An 11765-nucleotide genomic window follows, 5' to 3' on the forward strand; every position below is an offset into this window, starting at 1 on the left:
TGCCTAAAGAAGAAGCACAGAAGATCCTCTGGCACTACCATGGATCACAGTATGGAGGACATTTTGGAAGTGAGCGAACAGCCACAAGATTCTCCAATATGGCTTCCACTGGCCTACTCTCTATAAAGACTCCCAAGTGTTTGTACTTAATTGTGACAGTTGCCAAAGATCTAGAAATCTACCTCACAGTTATGCCATGCCTCAACATGGAATCTTAGAAATTGAGTTATTTGATGTATGGGGTATTGATTTCATGGGGCCTTTCCCACCATCATACTCAAACACTTATATTCTGGTGGCAGTGGATTATGTATCCAAATGGGTGAAAGCTATTGCAACACCCACTAACGATACTAAGACAGTGCTGAAATTCCTCCAAAAACAAATTTTCAGCAGATTTGGTATCCCTAGAATACTAATCAGTGATGGGGGCACTCATTTCTACAATAAACAGCTTTACTCTGCTTTGATTCGATATGGAGTTAGCCACAGGGTAGCTACTCCATATCATCCACAGACAAATGGGCAAGCTGAAGTCTCTAATAGAGAACTTAAAAGAATCCTGGAACGGACTATGATTAACCATAGAAGGGATTGGGCAAGAAGCTTGGATGATGCTCTGTGGAAATACAGAACAGCATTCAAGACACCTATAAGAACTTCTCCATACCAGCTGGTGTATGGAAAAGCCTGTCACTTGCCAGTGGAACTGGAACATAAGGCCTATTGGGCAACCAGATCCCTAAACCTTGATGCCAAGTTAGCTAGAGAAAAACGATTGCTCCAGTTAAACGAGCTAGAGGAATTCAGACTCAATGCTTTCGAAAATGCAAAAATCTACAAAGAAAAAGCAAAAAGATGGCATGATAAGAAACTATCATCCAGAGTCTTTGAGCCAGGGCAAAAAGTTCTGCTATTTAATTCTAGGCTCAGATTATTCCCTGGGAAATTGAAATCCCGGTGGAGAGGTCCATATGTGATTACAAGTGTGTCATCATATGGATACGTGGAGCTTCAGGATAATGATTCTAACAAAAAGTTCATTGTTAATGGACAGAGAGTCAAACATTATCTTGAAAGCAATTTTGAGTAAGAATGCTCAAAACCGAGACTTCATTAAAGCTCAGTAATAGTCCAGCTAAAGATAATAAAGAAGCACTTGCTGGGAGGCAACCCAACTATTTACAAAGCTTATTTGTTAATTAATTGATTTTTACATGTTTATGCCAATTATCTTCAAGGTAAAATAGCAATTTCTTGAGTTCACAGAGTTACAGAAGGATTCAGAGGATAAAAAAGCAAAAAGAAGCTCACTGGTGTGAAAAAGCCAGTAAGAGCTGTTTTGGGCGTTGAACACCCAAAAGAAGCATCTACTGGGCGTTCAACGCCAGTAGAGATAGCCATCTGGGCGTTAAACGCCAGAAAGAAGCATCTTCTGGGCGTTGAACGCCAGAAAGAAGCACCTTCTGGGCGTTTAACGCCAGATTTACAGCGTCCTGGGCATTCAGAAAAATGCCCAGTGATAAAGGAGTTTCTGGCATTCAACGCCAGCTAGAAGCAACAGCTGGGCATTGAACGCCCAGGAGACGCTACAGATGGGCGTTAAACGCCCAAAACATGCAGCGTTTGGGCGTTTAACGCCAGGTTTGTTGGGAGGAGGTAAATTCGTTTTCACTTCAAATTTTTTCCATTTTTCATGTTTCAATTCATGATTTCTTGCATAAACATATTACAAACTCTCATCTTTCAACTTCAATTTCAAAAAAATTTTAATCCTAAACATAATTCTTGATTTTTCTTCAAACCTTTTTCAAAACTCAATTATCTTTTTGAATTCTTTTCAAATCTTTTTAATTTCTTCTCAAATCTTTTTCAAACTCGTCATATTATCTTTTTGAATTCAAAGTTATCTTTCTTTTCAAAATCTCATCGTATCTTTTGAATTTTTGAAATTGCATCTCCTTCTATTCCTCTCCTTTCCTTTCTTTTGCTTGAGGACAAGCAAACCTTTAAGTTTGGTGTGTTTTTCTGTGATCACTGAGCTAAAACTCATCAAGATCATGGCACCTAAGGGAAAACAAACTACTTCAAGAGGCAAGAAAGAGGATATTCCAAAACCACTTTGGAATTAAGAGAAGTTCTTAACCAAAGAACATATAGACCATTACCACAAAATAATGGGTCTGAGATCAGTGTTCTCGGAAGTTAAATTCGATCTGAAAGAAGACGAATATTCGGAGATACAGGAGCTGAAGCGCCAGAAGCTATCTCTTGAAGGACCAAATACCCCACAAGTTGAAGGAGCACCCATCATCTCCCAAACCAAAGGTTGTTGAGTCCTAATCTTAAACTTAACTCTGTGATAATTGTTCTTTTTAGGAATTTACCTTAGAAGTTATATATGAGTAGTAGTAATTAGTATCTCTATCTTGATTTTATCTCCAATTAAGCTATAATTTATTTTTCTCATCATCATCAAACATGAATAAAATAGTAGACTTTTAGAATAAAGAGGCAATATTTTTCGAGCTTTTAATAAGGAAAATTCTAATTATTTAGACGTGGTGGCAATACTTTTTGTCTTCTGAATGAATGCCTGAATAGTGCATATTTTTTATATTGAATTTTATGAATGTTAAAATTGTTGGCTTTTGAAAGAATAATGAACAGGAGAAATATTATTGTTGATCTGAAAAATCATGAAAGTGATTCTTGAAGTAAGAAAAAGCAGTGAAAAAAACTAAAAAAAAAAGAGAAGCAAAAGAGGTAGAAAAAGCCAATAGCCCTTTAAACCAAAAGGCAAGGGTGAAAAGGATCCAAGTCTTTGAGCATCAATGGATAAGAGGGCCCAAGGAAATAAATCCAGGCCTAAGCGGCTAAATCAAGCTGTCCCTAACCATGTGCTTGTGGCATGCAGGTCCAAGTGAAAAGCATGTGACTGATTGGTTAAAGTCGTGATCCAAAGTAAAAGAGTGTGCTTAAGAACTCTGGACACCTCTAATTGGGGACTCTAGCAAAGCTAAGTCACAATCTGAAAAGGTTCACCCAATTATGTGTCTGTGGCATTTATGTATCCGGTTGTAATACTGGAAAACAAAGTGCTTAGGGCCACGGCCAAGACTCATAAAATAGTTGTGTTCAAGAATCAACATACTAAACTAGGAGAATCAATAATACCATCTGAATTCTGAGTTCCCATGGAGGCCAATCATTATGAATTTCAAAGGATAAAGTGAGATGCCAAAACTATTCAGAAGCAAAAAGCTACTAGTCCCGCTCATCTAATTAGAATCTGAGCTTCACTTAAAACTCTGAGATATTATTGCTTCTTAATTTATTTTTATCCTATTTATTTATCTAGTTGCTTGGGGACAAGCAACAGTTTAAGTTTGGTGTTGTGATGAGCGGATATTTTATACGCTTTTTGGGAGTAATTTCATGTAGATTTTAGTGTGTTTTGGTTAGTTTTTAGTATATTTTTATTAGTTTTTAGGCAAAATTCATATTTCTGGACTTTACTATGAGTTTGTCTATTTTTCTATGATTTTAGGTATTTTCTGGCTGAAATTGAGGGAGCTGACCTCCCTGCACTCGGAATGGATTTTTTGGTGCTACGGGAGTCCAATTGGCGCGCTCTCAATTGGGTTAGAAAGTAGACATCCAGGGCTACGAAAGTCCAATTGCCACCACAATTAAATAATTTTGAATTCTTCTCTTAAAAAATCGAAATAATTTCATCTTTACTCAAGAAATCTACTATTTTATTCATGTTTAATGATGACGAGAAAAATAAATTATAGCTTTCTTGGAGATAAAAAATAAAATTAAAAATAGGGATCCTAATTACTAATATTCATGTAACTCTTAAGATAGGTTTCTAATGATAAAAGTTATCACAGAGTTAAGATTAGAACTCAACAACCTTTATTTTGGGGGATGGATGCTCCTTCAATCTGTGTGGTTTCTGGTCCCTCAAGGGAGAGCCTTTGGCGCTTCAGCTCATGTAGCTCACACCCTTGCTTTTCTTGCTCCTTAAGTAGTTTGCAAAGCATGCTATTTTGATTTTGCTGTTCTTCCTTAAGTTGATCCATAGCTTCTTGCAGCTTGGTGACAGATGCTTCTAGGTGGGTCCAGTAGTCAATCTGAGGGATTTCTGGGAGGAACTCCTACGCCCTCCTTTTTATGGAGTTATCTTACACTTGTTGTCCTTCCATTGACTTTTTGGTGATTGGGTGCTCAACTGAGATATACTCATCCACTCCCATCTTTACCCCAGCATCTTTACATAGCAGAGAGATTAAGCTTGGGTAAGCCAATTTGGCGTCAGTGGAGTTCTAGTTTGCAATTGTGTAAAGCTCACAAGAAATCAGATGATGAATCTCCAATTCGTTTTCCAGCATAATGCAATAGATCATCACTGCTCTTTTAACAGTGACTTCAGAGCAACTGCTGGTGGGCAGTATTAAACGCCCAATGAAATCCAGCCAGCCCCTAGCGACTGGTTTGAGATCTCCTCTCTTAAGTTGATTTGGGACACCCTTTGTGTTGGTTATCCACTTGGTTCCAGGGATGCATATGTCCTCTAGAACTTGGTCCAAGCGCTTATCTAATCTCACCATTCTCCTATTAAAGGATTCTGGATCATCTTGTAGTTGAGGCAACTTGGAGACCTCTCTTATTTTGTCCAGGTGGAAGTAAATAATCTTCCCTCTGACCATAGTTCAAAAGGTATAGAAGGAGGTTCCAGTCATTCTCTACTTATCTGTTTGCCACAGATTTGAGTAGAATTCCTGAAACATGTTTCTACCCACCTTTGTCTCAAGATTAGCTAGAATTTCCCAGCCCCTGTTTCGAATCTGTTCTTGGATCTCCGGATATTCGTCTTCTTTCAGATTGAATTTAACTTCCGGGATCACTGACCTTAGACCCATTATTTTCTGATAATGGTCTGCATGTTCTTTGGTTAAGAACCTCTCTTGATTCCAAAGTGGTTTTGGAGTGTTCTCTTTCGTGCCTCTTGAAGTGGTTTGTTTTTCCTTAGGAGCCATGATCTTAGTGAATCTTAGCTCAGTGATCACGAAAAATACACCAAACTTAGAGGTTTGCTTGTCCTCAAGCAAAAGAAAGGAGAACAGAGAAATAGAAAGAAAGTCAAATTCGTGTTGTGGAGGAGAGGGGGAGGCCAAATGTGAATTTAAAAGGGAGGGGGTGGGTTCAAAAATTTTGAAAAAGATATGATAGAAGATATGATTTGCAAAAGATAAATATGATATGAAAAAGATGCAATTTTAAAATTGAAAAGATATGAGAGAGATCTGAAAAAGATAAATCTGTATTATTATTATTATTTTTGAAATTGAAAGATGATAATTTGTAACATGTTTATGCAAGAAATTTTGGATGGAAACATGAAAATTTGAAAAAAATTTGAGTTGGAAACAAAACTTCCTCCCCTCCACATTCCTGGAGTTAAACGCCCAGAATGGCATCCATTCTGGTGTTTAACGCCCATTTTATGCTTATTTTGGGCATTTAACGCCCAGCCAGGTATCCTGGCTGGCGTTTAAACGCCAGACAGCCTTTATCACTGGGCGTTTTTCTAAAATGCCCAGGATGCTGCAATTATGGCGTTAAATGCCCAGAATGGTGCCCATTCTGGCGTTTAATGCCCAAAATATCCCCTACTGGCATTTTTGTGCTAGTGAGCTCCTTTTCTCTACTTTATGCCCTGAATCCTTCTGTAACTTTGTGAACTCCTGCAATTGATAATTAACCTTGAAGATAATTTATATCAAACACCTATATTATTATTTAAATAACAAATAAGCTTCGCTAATGGCTGGGTTGCCTCCCAGCAAGCCCTTCTTTATTGTCTTTAGCTGGACCTTACTGAGCTTTAATCTAGTCTCATCTTTGAGCATTCTTGCTCAACATTGCTTTCAAGATAATGCTTGACTCTCTGTCCATTAACAATGAACCTCTTATTAGAATCAATATCTTGAAGCTCTACATAGCCATATGGTGACACACTTGTAATCACATATGGTCCCTTCCACCAGGATTTCAGTTTTCTGGGAAATAATCTGAGCCTAGAGTTGAACAGCAGAACCTTTTGTCCTGGCTCAAAGACTCTGGATGACAGTTTCTTGTCATGCCACCTTTTTGCTTTCTCCTTGTAAATTTTTGCATTTTCAAAAGCATCGAGTCTGAATTCTTTTAGCTCATTCAACTGGAGCAATCTTTTCTCTCCAGCTAACTTGGCATCAAGATTTAGGAATCTGGTTGCCCAGTAGGCCTTGTGTTCCAGTTCCATTGGCAAATGGCATGCTTTCCCATACACAAGTTGTTATAGAGAGGTCCCTATGGGAGTCTTGAATGCCGTTCTGTATGCCCACAGAGCATCATCCAGACTTCTTGCCCAAACCTTTCTGCGGTTACTCACAGTCCGCTCCAGGATTCTTTTAAGTTCTCTATTTGAGACTTCAGCCTGCCCATATTTCTGGGGATGATATGGAGTTGCCACTTTGTGGTTAATTTCATATCGGACCAGAGCAGAGTCAAGCTGTTTATTACAGAAATGAGTGCCCCCATCTCTGATCAGTATCATAGGGACACCGAACCTGCTGAAGATATGCTTCTGGAGGAACTTCATCACTGTCTTAGTATCATTGGTGGGTGTTGCAATCGCCTCCACCCACTTAGATACATAATCTACTGCCACCAGGATATAAGTGTTTGAGTATGATGGTGGAAAAGGCCACATGAAGTCAATACCCCATACATCAAACAACTCAATCTCTAAGATCTCTTGTTGAGGCATGGCATAACCGTGAGGCAGGTTGCCAGATCTTTGGTAACTATCACAGTTACGTACAAACTCTCAGGAGTCTCTATAAATGGTAGGCCAGTAGAAGCCACATTAGAGGACTCTTGTGGACGTTCACTCACTTCCAAAATGGGCTCCATATTGTGATTCATGGCAATGCCATAAGATCTTTTGTGCCTCTTCCTTGGGCACACATCTACGGATTATTTTGTCAGCACATCTCTTAAAGAGATATGATTCATTCCACAAGTAGTACTTTGCATCAGAAATCAATTTCTTTGTTTGCTGTCTGTTGTACTCTTTGGGTATGAATCTGACAGCTTTATAGTTTGCAATGTTTGCAAACCATGGTATTTCCTGAATGGCAAAGTGTTGCTTATCCGGAAAGGTTTCAGAGATCTCAATAGAGGGGGAGGACGCCCTTCTACTGGTTTTATCCAGGACAGATGATCAACCACTTGGTTCTCTGTCCTTTTTCTGTCTCTTATTTCTATATCAAACTCTTGCAGAAGCAACAACCATCTTATGAGCCTGGGTTTTGAATCCTGCTTAGTAAGTAGATATTTAAGAGTAGCATAGTCAGTGTACACAATCACTTTTGATCCTACTAAGTATGATATAAACTTGTTAATGGCATAAACCACTGCAAGCAGCTCTTTTTCTGTGGTTGCGTGATTTTTCTGTGCGTCATTTAGAAAATGGCTGGCATAGTAAATGATGTGCAGAAGCTTATTATGCCTATGTCCTAGTACTGAACCAATAGCATGGTCACTGGCATCACACATTAATTCGAATGGCAATGTCCAGTCTGGTGCAGATCTGACAGGTGCTGTGACCAACTTAGCCTTCAGGGTCTCAAAGGCCTGCAAACACTCTGTGTCAAAGAAGAATGGTGTATCAGTAGCTAGCAGATTGCTCAGAGGTTTTACGATTTTTGAAAAATCTTTTATAAACCTGCTGTGGAATCCTGCATGTCCCAGAAAGCTTCTGATTGCCTTAACATTGGTGGGTGGTGGTAATTTTTCAATTACCTCTACCTTAGCTTGATCCACCTCTATTCCCTTGTTCGAAATTTTATGTCCAAGGACAATTCCTTCAGTCACCATAAAGTGACATTTTTCCCAGTTTAAAACCAGGTTAGTCTCTTGGAATCTTTTCAGAACAAGTGCTAGGTGATCAAGACAGGAGCCGAATGAGTCTCCAAATACTGAGAAGTCATCCATGAAAACTTCCAGAAATGTTTCCACCATATCAGAGAAGATAGAGAGCATGCATCTCTGAAAAGTTGCAGGTGCATTACACAGACCAAATGGCATCCTTCTGTAGGCAAATACTCCAGATGGACATGTGAATGCTGTTTTTTCTTGATCCTGAGGATCTACTGCAATTTGGTTATAGCTTGAATAGCCATCCAAAAAGTAGTAATAGTCATGACCTGCTAGTCTTTCTAGCATCTGGTCTATGAATGGTAAAGGAAAATGATCCTTTCTGGTGGCTGTATTGAGCCTTCTATAGTCAATACACATACGCCACACTGTAACTGTTCTTGTAGGAACCAGTTCATTCTTTTCATTATGAGCCACTGTCATGCCTCCCTTTTTGGGTACAACTTGGACAGGGCTCACCCAGGGGCTATCAGAAATGAGATAAATAATCCCAGCCTCCAGTAATTTGGTGACCTCTTTCTACACCACCTCCTTCATGGCTGGATTTAGCCACCTCTATGGTTGAACCACTGGCTTAGCATCATCCCCAATAGGATCTTGTGCATGCATCTGGCTGGACTAAAGCCCTTAAGATCACTTATAGACTACCCAAGAGCTGTCTTGTGTGTCCTTAGCACCTAAATTAGTGCTTTCTCTTCCTATGGATCTAAAGCAGAGCTTATGATTACAGGAAAAGTGCCATCCTCTCCCAGAAACGCATATTTCAGGGATAGTGGTAGTGGTTTGAGCTCGGGTTTAGGAGGCTTATTATCTTCCTGAGGAGTTTTTAGAAGCTTTTCTATTTCCTCTGGTTCCTCTAGATCAGGCTGAACATCTTCAAAGATGTCCTCTAGCTCTGATTCGAGACTCTCAGCCATATTGATCTCCTCTACCAGGGAGTCAATAATATCATAGCTCATGCAGTCTTTTGAGGTGTTTGGATGCTGCATAGCTTTGACAGCATTTAACTTAAACTCATCTTCATTGACTCTCAGGATCACCTCCCCTTTTTGGACATCAATGAGGGTTCGTCCAGTTGCTATGAAAGGTCTTCCTAGAATGAGAGTTTCACTCTTGTGCTCCTCCATTTCCAGCACCACAAAGTCAGTGAGAAAGGAAAATGGCCCAACCTTGACAATCATGTCCTCAATTATGCCTGATGGATATTTAATGAAGCCATCAGCAAGTTGAAGATAGATCCGAGTTGGTTTGACCTCTTCAGTCAAGCCAAGATTTATGATAGTGGATACAGGGATTAGGTTGGTACAAGTGCCCTCTAATGTGCATGGTATCATGAAGCTCCCAGGATCCTTAAGCTTCTCTGATAAGCTCTTTAAAATGACTGCACTGTATTCTTCAGTGAGGAGGACTTTTTCAGTTTCCCTCCAATCCTTCTTATGACTTAAGATCTCTTTCATGAACTTAGCATAAGAGGGTATTTGCTCAAGTGCCTCTGCAAACAGAATCTTGATTTCAAGAGTCCTGAGATAGTCTGCAAAATGGGCAAATTGTTTATCCTATTCTGCTTGGTGGAATTTCTGAGGATAAGGCATATTAGCTTTGCATTCTTCAACCTTAGTTGCTACAGGTTTATTTCCTACAGAGGTGGTTGGAGAAGCCTTCTTAGAGGGGTTACTATCAGCACTTGCAGGTGTCTGATCCCTCATTGGCTTTTGAATGCCAGGCTTGGGGGCTGGATGGGCATTTAACGCCAGATTCCCTCCCCTTTCTGGCGTTTAAATGCCAGAATTGGGCTCCCAATGGGCATTTAACGCCAACTTTTCACCCTTTTCTGGCGTTTGAACGCTAGAACTGGGTATCTACTGGGCGTTTAATGCCACTTTTTCACCCTTTTCTGGCGTTTGAACGTCAGAATCATTCCTCTCTGGGCTCTTACTTTCTTCAGAGGGATTTTGGGTAGCAGTTTGCTCATCCTCTGTCAGTTGTTCTTTTCTTGGTTTTCTGCTGCTTTGAGTTGAGGTATTTAATGTTTTTCCACTTCTTAACTGAACTGCTTGGCACTCTTTTGTTATTTGTTTTGATAACTGCTGTTTTGTCTGATTCAATTGTGATTCCATATCCTTAGTAGAATTTTTGGTTTCTTGTAGCATCTCCTTAAATTCTCCTAACTGTCTTGTTATAGAAGAAAGTTGCTGATTGAGTTCAGCAACTTGTTCCTGAAGACTAAAGTCAGTTGATACTGTCTTAGCTTCTTCTTTCATGGAAGACTCACTATTTAAGTACAGATGCTGATTTCTAGCAACCGTATCTATGAGCTCTTGAGCCTCTTCAATCGTCTTTCGCATGTGTATAGATCCACCAACTGAGTGGTCTAGATATATCTGAGCTTTTTTTGTAAGCCCATAGTAGAAGATGTCTAACTCCACCCACTCTGAAAATATTTCAGAGGGAAAATTCCTTAGCATCTCTCTGTACCTCTCCCAGGCTTCATAAAGAGATTCATTATCTCCTTGTTTGAAGTCTTGGATGTCCAGTCTTAGCTGTGTCATCCTTTTAGGAGGGAAATATTGATTTAGGAATTTTTCTGACAGCTGTTTCCATGTTCTTATGCTTGTTGTTGGTTGGTTATTTATCTACCTCTTAGCTTGATCTTTCACAACAAATGGAAACAGTAATAGTCTGTAGATATCCTGATATACTTCCTTATTACGTACTGTGTCAGCAATTTGTAAGAATTGTGCCAGAAACTCAGTAGGTTCTTCCTGTGGAAGACCGAAATACTGGCAATTTTGCTACACCATGATAATGAGCTGAAGGTTTAGCTCAAAATTACTAGCTTTAATGGGGGGTATACAGATACTACCCCCATATGAAGTAGTAGTGAGATTAGCATATGAACCCAAAGTCCTTCTGGACTGTTCATTTCCACTTAGATCCATGATGGAGAAAGGGATATGATGTTGATTGTAAACAAAGAATTTTATTTATTTTTATTGTATTTATTATTATTATTATTATTTATTTTATTTTATTTTTTTAAAATAAAAGAAAATTGAAAACTAAAATAATTAATTAATTAAAAAGATTTGAAAAATTTTTGGGTGAGGATTTTCGAAAAATGAAGAGAGAAAAAGTGGTTAGGGAGTTTTAAAAAAGATATGATTTCAAAATTTTAAATGTTGAAACTTTCTTAATAAGAAAACACCAAACTTAAAATTTTTTCAATCACAATAGAATAAGACTAAAATTTCAAAAATTATGAGCAATTAAAGGAAAGGATATATATCTTTTTTATTTTTGAATTTTATGAGGAAAGAGAAAAACCACAAAATGACACCAAACTTAGAATTTTTAGATCAAAACAAGGGAAACGAACAAGAAAACTTTAAATGTCAAGATGAATACCAAGAACAAATTTTGAAACTTTTTAAGAAAATAAAAACACAAAGGACACCAAACTTAAAAATTTGTGTGCCTTGAACACTAATAATTCGAAAATGTATAAGATAAAATGCAACAAAAGACACCAAACTTAAAACATGAAACTAGACTCAAGGACAAGAAATTAATAAAGAAAAATAAGATTTTTGAAAATGTTTTTGAAAAGAAAATAAAAAGACTCTAAACTAACAAAAAGACCATTTTTCCTAATCTAAGTAACAAGATGAACCGTCAGTTGTCCAAACTCGAACAATCCCCGACAACGGCGCCAAAAACTTGGTACACGGAATTGTGATTCACACTTTTCACAACTCTGGTGCCACTAACCAACA

The sequence above is a fragment of the Arachis duranensis genome, chromosome 3 (genome assembly GCF_000817695.3).
Source record: "Arachis duranensis cultivar V14167 chromosome 3, aradu.V14167.gnm2.J7QH, whole genome shotgun sequence".
Lineage (NCBI taxonomy): Eukaryota > Viridiplantae > Streptophyta > Magnoliopsida > Fabales > Fabaceae > Arachis > Arachis duranensis.